The 11346-nt window shown below is 32.1% G+C and overlaps 1 long non-coding RNA gene across 1 annotated transcript in view; it reads left to right on the plus strand.

Moving 5' to 3' along the window:
* Positions 1 to 10798, plus strand: part of LOC137752276 (uncharacterized) — a 30229-nt gene extending 19431 nt beyond the window's left edge. Inside the window, exons 4-6 of the long non-coding RNA XR_011071128.1 lie at positions 6028 to 6110; positions 8806 to 8899; positions 9257 to 10798. This is a non-coding gene — a long non-coding RNA (uncharacterized lncRNA). The remainder of the gene's footprint in view (positions 1 to 6027; positions 6111 to 8805; positions 8900 to 9256) is intronic.
* Positions 10799 to 11346: the final 548 nt, after the last annotated feature.

Below are 11346 nucleotides of genomic sequence, written 5' to 3' on the forward strand. Positions count from 1 at the left end.
GCTTTTAAAAGATATCTTTTAACTTGAATTGTAGAGTGTTTTCACTGGAGAGAAATAGAAAATACTGGTTAGGTCCTGATTATATAGACCTTGATACTAGGCAGAGAAGTACACACTCCACTTGGGAAACCACAGATATATTCTTGAATATATGAGTTTCAGGAAGTTTATTAGTTGATTAAAGATGGGAAGTCAAGCTGAAATGCAATTGTAGTTATCAGGTACTTAGACCTGATTTTAAGGTATGAATTAAGAATGGCAAAGAAATTGATGAATTGCAATCTCAAAGAAAGGGTCAGTTGGTTTTATTGACCAACTGAATACAAGGAATGATTGACACAGCATAAAAATTGTAAAGAGAGAATAGCAATGGGTAAGTATCCATAATTTGAATGCAAAAGAAGAATGTGTCTAAGAAGAAAAAAAGTTAAGATAAACAGCATATTTATTTATGTTCTCATAAAACTTTTTATATTGCATTTCTTGGCTGACATTATGGTATATTTATAATTTATTCATATCTAGGGAGTAAAGTTATCAAAAATTAAAAACTCAATGTAAATGTTTAGCTTGTAAGTAGTTTAACTTTGTATATAAGGCAACTATTGTTAGGAAATCTAATAATAAAATGATAACATATCTAATAATAAAATGATAACATATATGTAACTCTATATATTGTACCATATATATATATATATATATATATATATATATATATATATATATATTGTTGTGTAAATACATGTATATATCTCCAGACTTTTCTGGAGTAAATTATTTAGATTGAAATCCACTTCACACAGTTTTTAAGTAATCATTAATTTCTTCATCAGAAAAAAATGAAGGGAATGTAGCAACAGTACAAATTTATATTCACTTAAACTGAAAAACTAGGTTTTTTTGGATTATAAAATAGGCTTTCTGGATTATATCTGAATATTATTTCAAGCCTGTTCTCAACACTGAATTTTAAATGTACCTTATCTAGTTAATAAAATCCTTGTTTTTAAGCATTTGTATCCAAAAAACAGAAGTAAAAGAAAAGCAAGTTTTAATCTGTCATCTGTGAATTTTATTTTCTCCAGGTATAATATCTATATCATACCACTTGTGTAGTATTCCACTGTCCTGAGCAAGGATAGTCACTCTGTGGCCAGGGGCTATATATATATAGCCAGCTCCTTAGAGGTTTATGTGCATAATTTGAAGCATACTTGAAGAAAGTAATTACTATTATAAATTGTGTTAATACCAGATTAAAAGTAAAATTAAGTATTTGAAAAATCTAAAGTAATTTAGTGACACATAAAGGATATGTGTAAACAACAAAGTAGCATAAATATTTTCATGACATGTATTAGCATCTGAATATCCCTATCATGTGACAATGGAAACTGTCTATAGATTAAAGAAATTTTGAATTTAAAATAACCCCTTCCTGAAGGCATAATATAAAACCTATTTTGGCACCCCAGAGTAGAAGATTATTATAAATGGAAAGGAAAAATCAAAGCTTACCAGCTCGAGAGATAATTGTTGCTGTTGAACACAGGTAAAGAGAGACATACCTTCCCTATTTCTGGATTGCTCCACTGGAATCTTTCACTTTACTAATACATTTAAATAAAGAATTTCCATATTTTTCAGGCATGTGGAAATAAATGTTTTCTAATATTTTAAATTTATCAGGCTTTCACATAGAAACCCATGATATTTGTCTCAGAGTTAAAAATAGAAATAAAAATAGATAGGAAAAAATTTTCCTCTGAGTGTTTATTAAAACATCAGTGATAAAATTGCAATATTATCGGGCTTCCCTGGTGGTGCAGTGGTTGAGAGTCTGCCTGCCAATGCAGGAGACACGGGTTCGAGCCCTGGTCTGGGAAGGTCCCACATGCCGCGGAGCAACTAAGCCCGTGAGCCACAATTACTGAGCCTGCGCGTCTGGAGCCTGTGCTCCGCAACAAGAGAGGCCGCGATAGTGAGAGGCCCGCGCACCGCGATGAAGAGTGGCCCCCGCTTGCCGCAACTAGAGAAAGCCCTCGCACAAAAACGAAGACCCAACACAGCCAAAAATAAATAAATAAATAAACAAATAAAATTTAAAAAAAAATTGCAATGTTATCACAGAAAGTAATAATCTGTAAGGGATGAAATTAAGATGAGAGAAATTATAACATTTTGCTGATAGGAATGATCCAATAGAGAGAAAAATTAAAGATGTAGGGGAGAGTGTTACAGGAATATCCTTAAGGAAGCAAGAGAGGATAAAATCTAGTATAAAAGGGAAGGGATTGGTCTTATGAACAGTGATTGTTCATCCATAATTCAAAGAAGGAGTTATATGGGGACGGATACATGTATGTAGATAGGTGTGGTGGAAACTGGCAGAAATTCTCTTCTCATAGCTTCTGTTTTTTGAGTGAAAGTGAGGATGAAAGGGAGATATTGGAAGTCTGAAGAGAGAGAAGAGACACCTGTCTGATGTTTTTCTAGAAGAATGAATGAATGGGCCAAGATTGCCAGACAGCTATGAACCGATTTTAGGTATAAAAGATTTATAAAGTAAAATTATTTCTGTTCACAGATGACATGATCTTACATGTAGAAAAACCTTGATTACACACACACACCCCATACACGCGCACACACACACACAAAAAAAACCCTGTTGTAACTAATAAGCAAGATCAGCATTCAAAAATCAGTTGCATTTCTGTGCATTAACAGTGAATAACCCAAAAAGGAAATTAAGAAAACAGTTCCATTTACAATAGCATCAAAAAGAATAAAATGCCTAGGAATAATACTAACCACAATGGTGAAAGACTTGTATACTGCCAACTATATAACGTTGCTAAAAGAAATAAAGAAGACACAAGTAAATGGAAAGACATCCCATGTTCATATATTGGGAGTATTAAGATGAAATACTACCCAAAGTGGTCTACAGATTCAGTGCCATCTGTATCAAAATCTCAATGACATTCTTTGCAGAAAGAGAAAAATACATCCTAAAATTCATATGGAATCTCAAGGGACACCAGATAGCCAAAACAATCTTGAAGAAGAACAGTGTTGAAGCTCTCACAATTCCTGATTTCAAAACTTAATATAAAGCTGTAGTAATCAAACAGTATGGTACTGCCATAAAGACAGACATATAGACCAATTGGAATAAATTAGGTGCCCCAGGCCCCTTGCATATATATGTTCAAATGATTTTCAACAAATGTGCCAAGACGATTAAATGCGAAAAGGGCAGTCTTTTCAACAAATGGTCTTGGCAAAACTGGATATCCAGAAGAAAAGTTGGACACTTAACTCACACCATATACAAAAATTAACTTAAAATGGATCAAAGACCTAAATGTTAGAACTAAAACAATAAAACTCTTAGAAGAAAACATAGGGGGAAAGCTTCATGACATTGGACTTGGCAATGATTTCTTGGATATGACACCAAAAGCACAGGCCTATGCAAAAGATAAATTGGACTTTATCAAAATTTAAAACTTCTGTGCATCAAAGGACGCTATCAATAGAATGAAAAAGCAACCTACAAAATAGAAAATATTCGCAAGTCATGTATCCGATAAGGGATTAATATCCAGAATATATCAAGAACTCCTATAACAACAACAAAAAAAGCTCAGTTAAAAAATGAGCAAAAGATTTGAATAGACATTTCTCCAGAGAAGATATACGCATGGCTAATAAATACAAGAAAAGATGCTCAACGTCACTAATCATTAGGAAGATGAAAATCAAAACCACAACGAGATAATACTTCACTCACATTAAGATGGCCATTATCAAAAAAAAGATATGTCTTGACAAGGATGTAGAAAAATTGGAATTTTTGTACACTGCTGATGGAGGTGTAAAATTGTACAACCACTGGAAAACAGTATGGCAGGTCCTCAAAAAATTAGAATTACTGTATGATCCAGTGATACCTAATGGGGTATATACCCAAAAGAATTGAAATCAGGACTCAATAGATAGTTATAAAAAATGTTCATAGCAGCATTTATCATAATAGCCAAAAGATCAAACAAAACAAATGTCTATAGATTAGTGGACAAATGTAGTAATATACACAATTGAATGACTACCCAGCCATAAGAAGGAAAGTCTGATATATGCAACAACGTGGATGAACCTCGAAAAAGTTAGGCTAAGTAAAAAAAGTCAGACACAAAAGGACAAATACTGTATGATTCCATTTACATATGAAGTACCTAGAATAGGCAAATTCAAAAGTAGAATTGTGATTTCCAGGGGCTGAGGTGATTGGGGGAGTGGGCAGTTAGTATTTAGTGGGTGCAGTTTCAGTTGATATAGATGAAAAGGTTCTGGAGATGGATGGTGGCGATGGTTGTACAACAAAGTAAATGGACTTAATACACAGAACTATGCACTTCAAAATGGTAGAATTTATATTACGTATATTTAACCACAATTTTTTAAAATAAAACAATAATAAGTGAAGACATTCACTGTGAAGGTTTTTAAAAGATTTATAAAACTATTTGCATTTTGCAGTATTCACACTTATTTCTTTCAAGTTTGGCACACTTGGCTTAGTTTAAAATATATAGATTTAGGGGAACTCCCTGGCAGTCCAGTGGTTAGGACTCCGCACTTTCACTGCCGAATATGTATAGAGAGAGATACATATAGATTTTACAAAAAAAAAAAAGATAGGAATTGAAATAACCCATTTGATTTTGGAATAATCATTTAATGTATATGTCTGCATGGGCAAAGAAAAATATGCAGTCTTGAACAATTATTTGCTTTATGTTTTTGTGTCTTATAATTTAAATGATTTTAGATTCTTTCTTGAGAAGGGATTATGTCTATTCGGTACACCAGTATACCGACTCACATAACAACTGGGATGGTACCTGGAACATAGTAGATGTTCAATAAAATATTTTTAAATGAAAAATATACATATATAAATTATGTATATTTGAAAATCTGTTCACATTTTTGTCTGGAAAGTGGGTTCAAGCAGGGAGGGTAGCCTAAAAGGACAGTTCCTTAATATAATTGATAAATACAGATATGTGTTTCTCAAGTCATTACAAACATTTATTTTGGTTATATGTTAAAAACTGTGCTGAAACTTGAGACAACAATAGAGTAAGATGTGAAACTGGTTGCTCAAATAGAAAATTAGCTACATGGGAATTCCCTGGCAGTCCAGTGGTTAGGACTCCACGCTCTCACTGCCGAAGGGCCGGGTTCAACCCCTAGTCGGGGAACTAAGATCCCACAAGCCTAGCGGCGGGCCAAAAAGAAAAAGAAAAGAGAAGATTAGCTACATATACTTTTAATGGGAAAATATTCACAAAAAATTAATGTGGAATATAGGACAGTTATGCTTTGTATAAACAATTAGATATTAGAAGGGAGGGACAAATTTCAGTGCACATCCCCTTATTCTGTAATAGAAGTAGTGTAGCTTTAGCATAGCCATTTTAGTGGTAAGAAAACTGCAATAAAAGAGGTCGTCAAAGCTTGAGCTACAGTGGTGGTAGTTTTCTGGTATCTTCTAGAGAGAGAAGAAATTTCATTCCAACATCTGAGTATGTGGAAACTGTTTAGGAGTAAACTTCCTTACCTGGTGAAGAATGGGGACAGGAAGAGACTAGGAAGATCAAGAGCCACAGGGTTGCTGTTTTATTTCTCATCTCTGGGTACAAAATTCACTCATTTTTCCAAGGTTCATATTTTAGAATTACTTCCTATATAAAGTGATATCCAAGTCTAACAGAATAACTATTCTAATAGATAAATGTTGAGGGTAAAATAATATTTGGATTTTTTTTAAACAAATTAAGAGAAAATTGGTTTGTTTTAGGCCTTCTGTATATTTTTACTGTATTTAGTATTAAAATATTTCACGACTTCTAATTTTTTTCCTTTAAAAGTATATTTGCATTTTGCTAGCTTAAGTTTATTGAAACTTAGCTCTTGTATGTCATTTCTTATTTTTCCCTTGACATGAAGTCTTACCTACTTGATGAAGATGTCATTTGAATTGGTGTACTGCAAGGAATTAAATGCTGTTTGTAAATTATGCTTTTACCAAGGTAAAGACCAAATTTTATGAATTCACTTTTTGTTTATAAAAGGAAAAAATAACTTCATATATTTAATACATTCAAAAGTTTGATTAAATATTTAACTGTATTTGCTTATTAAGTTGACACAGAAAAAGATGCTTTTATTTTTCTCATATTATACAACTTTGTGTTCCTAACCTATAGCAAGGTGCTTCGCACATAATAGGCTTTCCTTAAATTTTCAATGTAGGAATAAGTTTTATTATGTTACTCAAAAGCTTCCAAGAAATAACTAATTATGCATACTATGTTAATATTAGAATCTTTAAACATGGGTTTTTTAATGTATTTACCCTCTCTTTTTCTAAAAGAAAATTTTTTTTGTATCTTTAGGTGCTAATGTGTGTTTAAAAAAACAAAACCTTGGAGTAAAGTAGCAGCACATAATGGTTTGTGGATTTTGAAAAGGTGCAGGCCATATTGTGCTGCCTCAAAAATACAAGGATCTGATCTTCTGAAGAAAATATATTTCTTTTTATTCATAGCTCTTATGATAGCAGTGTCAGCAGTGCCTTAGCAGCACGTAAATATTGGCGTTAAAATTCTAAAATTATCTCCAGTATTAACTGTGCTGCTGAAGTAAGGTTGGCCATACTCTACAGTCATATTTTAATGTATATTAATATTACCAATGTATTTTCAGCTTTATTGATAATTAATTTTCAGTATTACTGATAATCTTGTTATTTTTAGTATGATTCAATAAAAATAAGTTAGTACTAACTTTTAGATGTTTTTATTAAAATAGTATAATTGCAATTTAATAGTGTTGAATGCCATCAAGTTTATTGAAAGAGCTCATACAGCATCAAATAAATTTATTTTAATGCATATTTGTATTCAGTCTAAATATTAAATTTTTACTTCAGGTAGAACGGAAATATTAGTTTTCCCTTTATTTCTCTAATAAAATGAAATTACATTAAGACATTTGCTTATCTCACAGATAAATGTACATTATAAAATACACATTTTGAACAGAACTTAGAGAACAATTTTTAGTAATATTTCTAAGTATTCTCTTATAAGGGAAAGGGGGAAGTATCAAAACATGTGAATTAAATTCCTGAAATCCTGTGTCTCAAAAATGCACTTAATCATAACTTTAAAGGTAGGAAAGACCTTATAAATGACCAGTATATTTGTTGGTTAGTTCAGGAAACAGAAACTCAAATTAAGTAATCTGCTACACATGCAGATTAGGATCTTTAACCCTACGTCTTCTGACTTTGTACTATCATATTGGTTTTTTTCTTGTTTTTATTAAAAAAAATTTTTTTTAATCCTTAGCCACAGATTTTTGTTAGAAAGTAAAGTCGAAAATATGAAGGCCTTGTTTGCTTTCTTTTATATCTAATATTTAACTTTAGCATAAGAACAAAAATTATTATGATAGTCACTAATTTTATAGATGCAGACAGTCAATATTTTTTAATTTAATTGAAGTTTGAAGGAAAATGCTTTCTTTACCTTCTATTCCTTATTTGTTGGTGTTTAATTAAGTCATTAAACTAAAAATTGATGTTTAGGATAAGAGTGTGGTTGTGTAGTGTACTATACTCCTGGTCTTATTTCCTACAAGGAATATCTCACTCCTTTCAGTTGTAACCAAGCAGGAAATCTATAAAATACAAGCAGTTCTTAACAAATCATTTCAATTATAATTGTCTATGTTGGAAACCCTAAAAGTATTTCAGATGTAATTTAAGGAGTTGTCTTTGAGCATCTTCTGTTTAAATTCTTATTTCAAGGTAAAGAAAATATGTAAGACAAAGCTCTCATTTTTAAGAACAATCTCACTTTTTTCCAGCAAATTTTTTTTCCCAAAATAAAGAAGTAGTATACCATATTGGCGAGAATCAAATGCCAGCTTTTACATGGAAATATTGCCTTGGGGCTTTTAAAGTCATTCATCAAGCTTTTAGCCTGTTCCCTTTATTTTATCTCAGACATTTCATGAAAGACCGTAACAAATATATGGTAATTTTTGGTTCCACTAAGAATATTTCAGGAACTAATACATAGATACTTAGAAATATTTATTGAATGAATTACAAAGTTTGTCCAGTATTTTCCGGAACAACCCAGGAATTAGATTTCTATTTTTTCTTTTGTTTTCCTTAATGTATTTGAAGTCAGATTTTAGAAAATTATATTTAGTCTAATTTGCCTTCTAAATGCATTTTATATTTACTAAATAAATCTTTATATCTAGGTGCTCAAGATGTGAAAAAGGATCATTTGGGGCTAAATTAAAACTTTATTTAATTCAATCCTGAGAATGGATTAAAGAAAAATTGAAATATTGGGAGAGTAAGGAAGTATAGAAAAACTGTTGCATTGAAATTCATTATAACAGTATGCAACTTCTTTCCAGTCTCTTATTAGAGAAGGTGAAATAGCCTGTCAGTACCTAATGAAACACTCATTTAGGTAACTCAACAGGACTTAAAGTTTTATTTGTAAGAGTTAATATATTTCCATCTTTGTGTAATTTTGAAACACAAAGAGAAAATAGTAAAATAAAAGTTATACCCTTTCATGTTAGTCTTAATATGGCCATTTATTTTTTTGCAAAGAAGAAATAACTATATATGGGTGTATATTAAGCTTTCATTTTTTCCACCTTCTTTGGAAAAAAATCCTAATCTTTTTCATTCAGGTTTAAGTTGATGCCAAATAATTCCAATATTGAGCATCTTAAATCTGTTACTTGGAGTATGGATTGAGTTTGGAGCTAACTCAGAGGACTACAGGCAAGTATTCAGGAGGTAGTCAGAGGGATATCTTAATAGTTGAACAATTCAGCTTGCATACTATATTCAAATTCAGATCTCTTAAGATCACATATATGTGAAAGTCGAATTGACAATTTGATCATAGACTAAATGCCATATTTAACAGTAAAGATTTTCTTCAATCAGTTATGTAACCTTTTAATTGTTATAGAATTAGAGGTGTTTTTAAGCCACCAAGTATCATTACCGATATGTGTTCAGGTTAGCCATAACTGGATTAGCAAGATTATACTTTAATAAACTATGATTTCTAAGTTAATGTATTTATTTATTTAGAAGTTGACATTCTAAATCAATTTTTTTTTCCTTTTGCAGGTGGATATTACTATCCCTTATTCATGGAAAAAGTTGTATTCTAAGTGTTGTTTCCCATTGAGTATTAGAAAAAAGGAGAAAAATTAATGTCCTAAACTTTTGAGATAGATTTGGCTCTAGTAAGTATTTAGACCTATTATTAATAGGGTTGGCCAAAAAGTTCGTTCGGTTTTTTTCCCATAAGATGGCTCTAGTAGTGAGTGCTTAGTTGTCTTTAACTTCATTCAAAACAGTTTTGTTAGGTTGTATTGTGACAGCTGTCATATCAGAGTGCCGATTAAAAAAAACTTATCAAAATTGGTGAATTTTTGTATAGCTATTTTAGTATTGAAGATGGAAGAAAAAAGCAACATTTTCGGCATATTATGCTTTATTATTTCAAGAAAGGTGAAAACACAACTGAAACGCAAAAAAAGATTCGTGCATTGTGTGGAGAAGGTGCTGTGACTGATCAAACGTGTCAGAAATGGCTTGTGAAGTTTTGTGCTGGAGATGTCTTGCTGGACGATGCTCCACGGTTGGGTAGACCAATTGAAGTTGATAGGGATCAAATCGAGACATTAATTGAGAACAACCAACGTTATACCACGTGGGAGATAGCCGACATACTCAAAATATCCAAATCAAGCTTTGAAAATCATTTGCAGCAGCTTGGTTATGTTAATCGCTTTGATGTTTGGCTTCCACATAAGTTAAGTGAAAAGAACCTTCCTGCATATTTCCGCGTGTGATTCTCTACTTAAACGTAACGAAAACATTCCGTTTTTAAAACAAATTGTGACGGGCAATGAAAAGTGGATACTGTACAATAATGTGGAACAGAAGAGATCGTGGGGCAAGTGAAATGAACCACCACCAACCACACCAAAGTCCGGTCTTCATCCAAAGAAGGTGACGTTGTGTATTTGGTGGGATTGGAAGGGAGTCCCCTCTTATGAGCTCCTTCCAGAAAACCAAACAATTAATTGCAAGAAGTACTGCTCCCAATTAGACCTACTGAAATCAGCACTCGATGAAAAGCATCCAGAATTAGTCAACAGAAAACACATAATCTGGGACTTCCCTGGCTGTCCAGTGGTTAAGACTCTGTGCTTCCACTGCAGGGGGTGCAGGTCTGATCCCTGGTCAGGGAACTAAGATCCCACATGCCACGCAACGCAGCCAAAAATAAATGAATAAATTTAAAAAGCAAAAAGAAAGAAAACGCATAATCTTCCATCAGGATACCGCAAGACTGCATGTTTCTTTGATGACTAGGCAAAAACTGTTACAGCTTGGCTAGGAAGTTCTGATTCATCCACCATATTCACCAGACATTGCACCTTCGGATTTCCATTTATTTCGGTCTTTACAAAATTCTCTTAATGGAAAAAATTTCAATTCCCTGCAAGACTATAAAAGGCACCTGGAATAGTTCTTTGCTCAAAAAGATAAAACATTTTGGGAAGAAGGAATTATGAAGTTGCCTTGAAAAATGGCAGAAGGTAGTAGAACAAAAGGGCAAATACGTTGTTCAATAAAGTTCTTGGTGAAAATGAAAAATGTGTCTTTTATTTTTACTTAAAACCCAAAGGAATTTTTTGGCCAACCCAATACTTACATGTCTGGGAGAAGGAATAAGAGACCATCATCAGTACATTTCCAGCTAAAATTTTTTATTTTCTTACCTCTTATCAAGGGATTTCTTAAAATTCCTGTTTTATTACTAATAGCTTGAGCCCCTTTAATGGAGAGTTAATTTCTCCAGCAGAATTTAAGAGTTTATGTTCTTACCTTGTTTATTTATAAAATAAATCTCACAGATTTCTGATTTTTTTTTTTTTTAGGCTATTTGCAATGAAGAAAATGTTGGCAAAATAAGTTTAAACTTTTTATGTTAAAATTACTGTGCAAGGTAACAAGTTAGTTGCTGGGTTTTTTTTATTATACTGAAATTAAATTCAACATTTATAATTTCTCTGGGTCTATTTCTTGATTTTTAATCCATGGGATTCATGCAAAAACTTCATGAATAATACATTTAGATTAGCATATGTATGAGTACAGGTCCCCCTTAATTCTGTGGAACTTTGAATAATCTGATACTTATC

The sequence above is a fragment of the Eschrichtius robustus genome, chromosome 18, assembly GCF_028021215.1.
Source record: "Eschrichtius robustus isolate mEscRob2 chromosome 18, mEscRob2.pri, whole genome shotgun sequence".
Lineage (NCBI taxonomy): Eukaryota > Metazoa > Chordata > Mammalia > Artiodactyla > Eschrichtiidae > Eschrichtius > Eschrichtius robustus.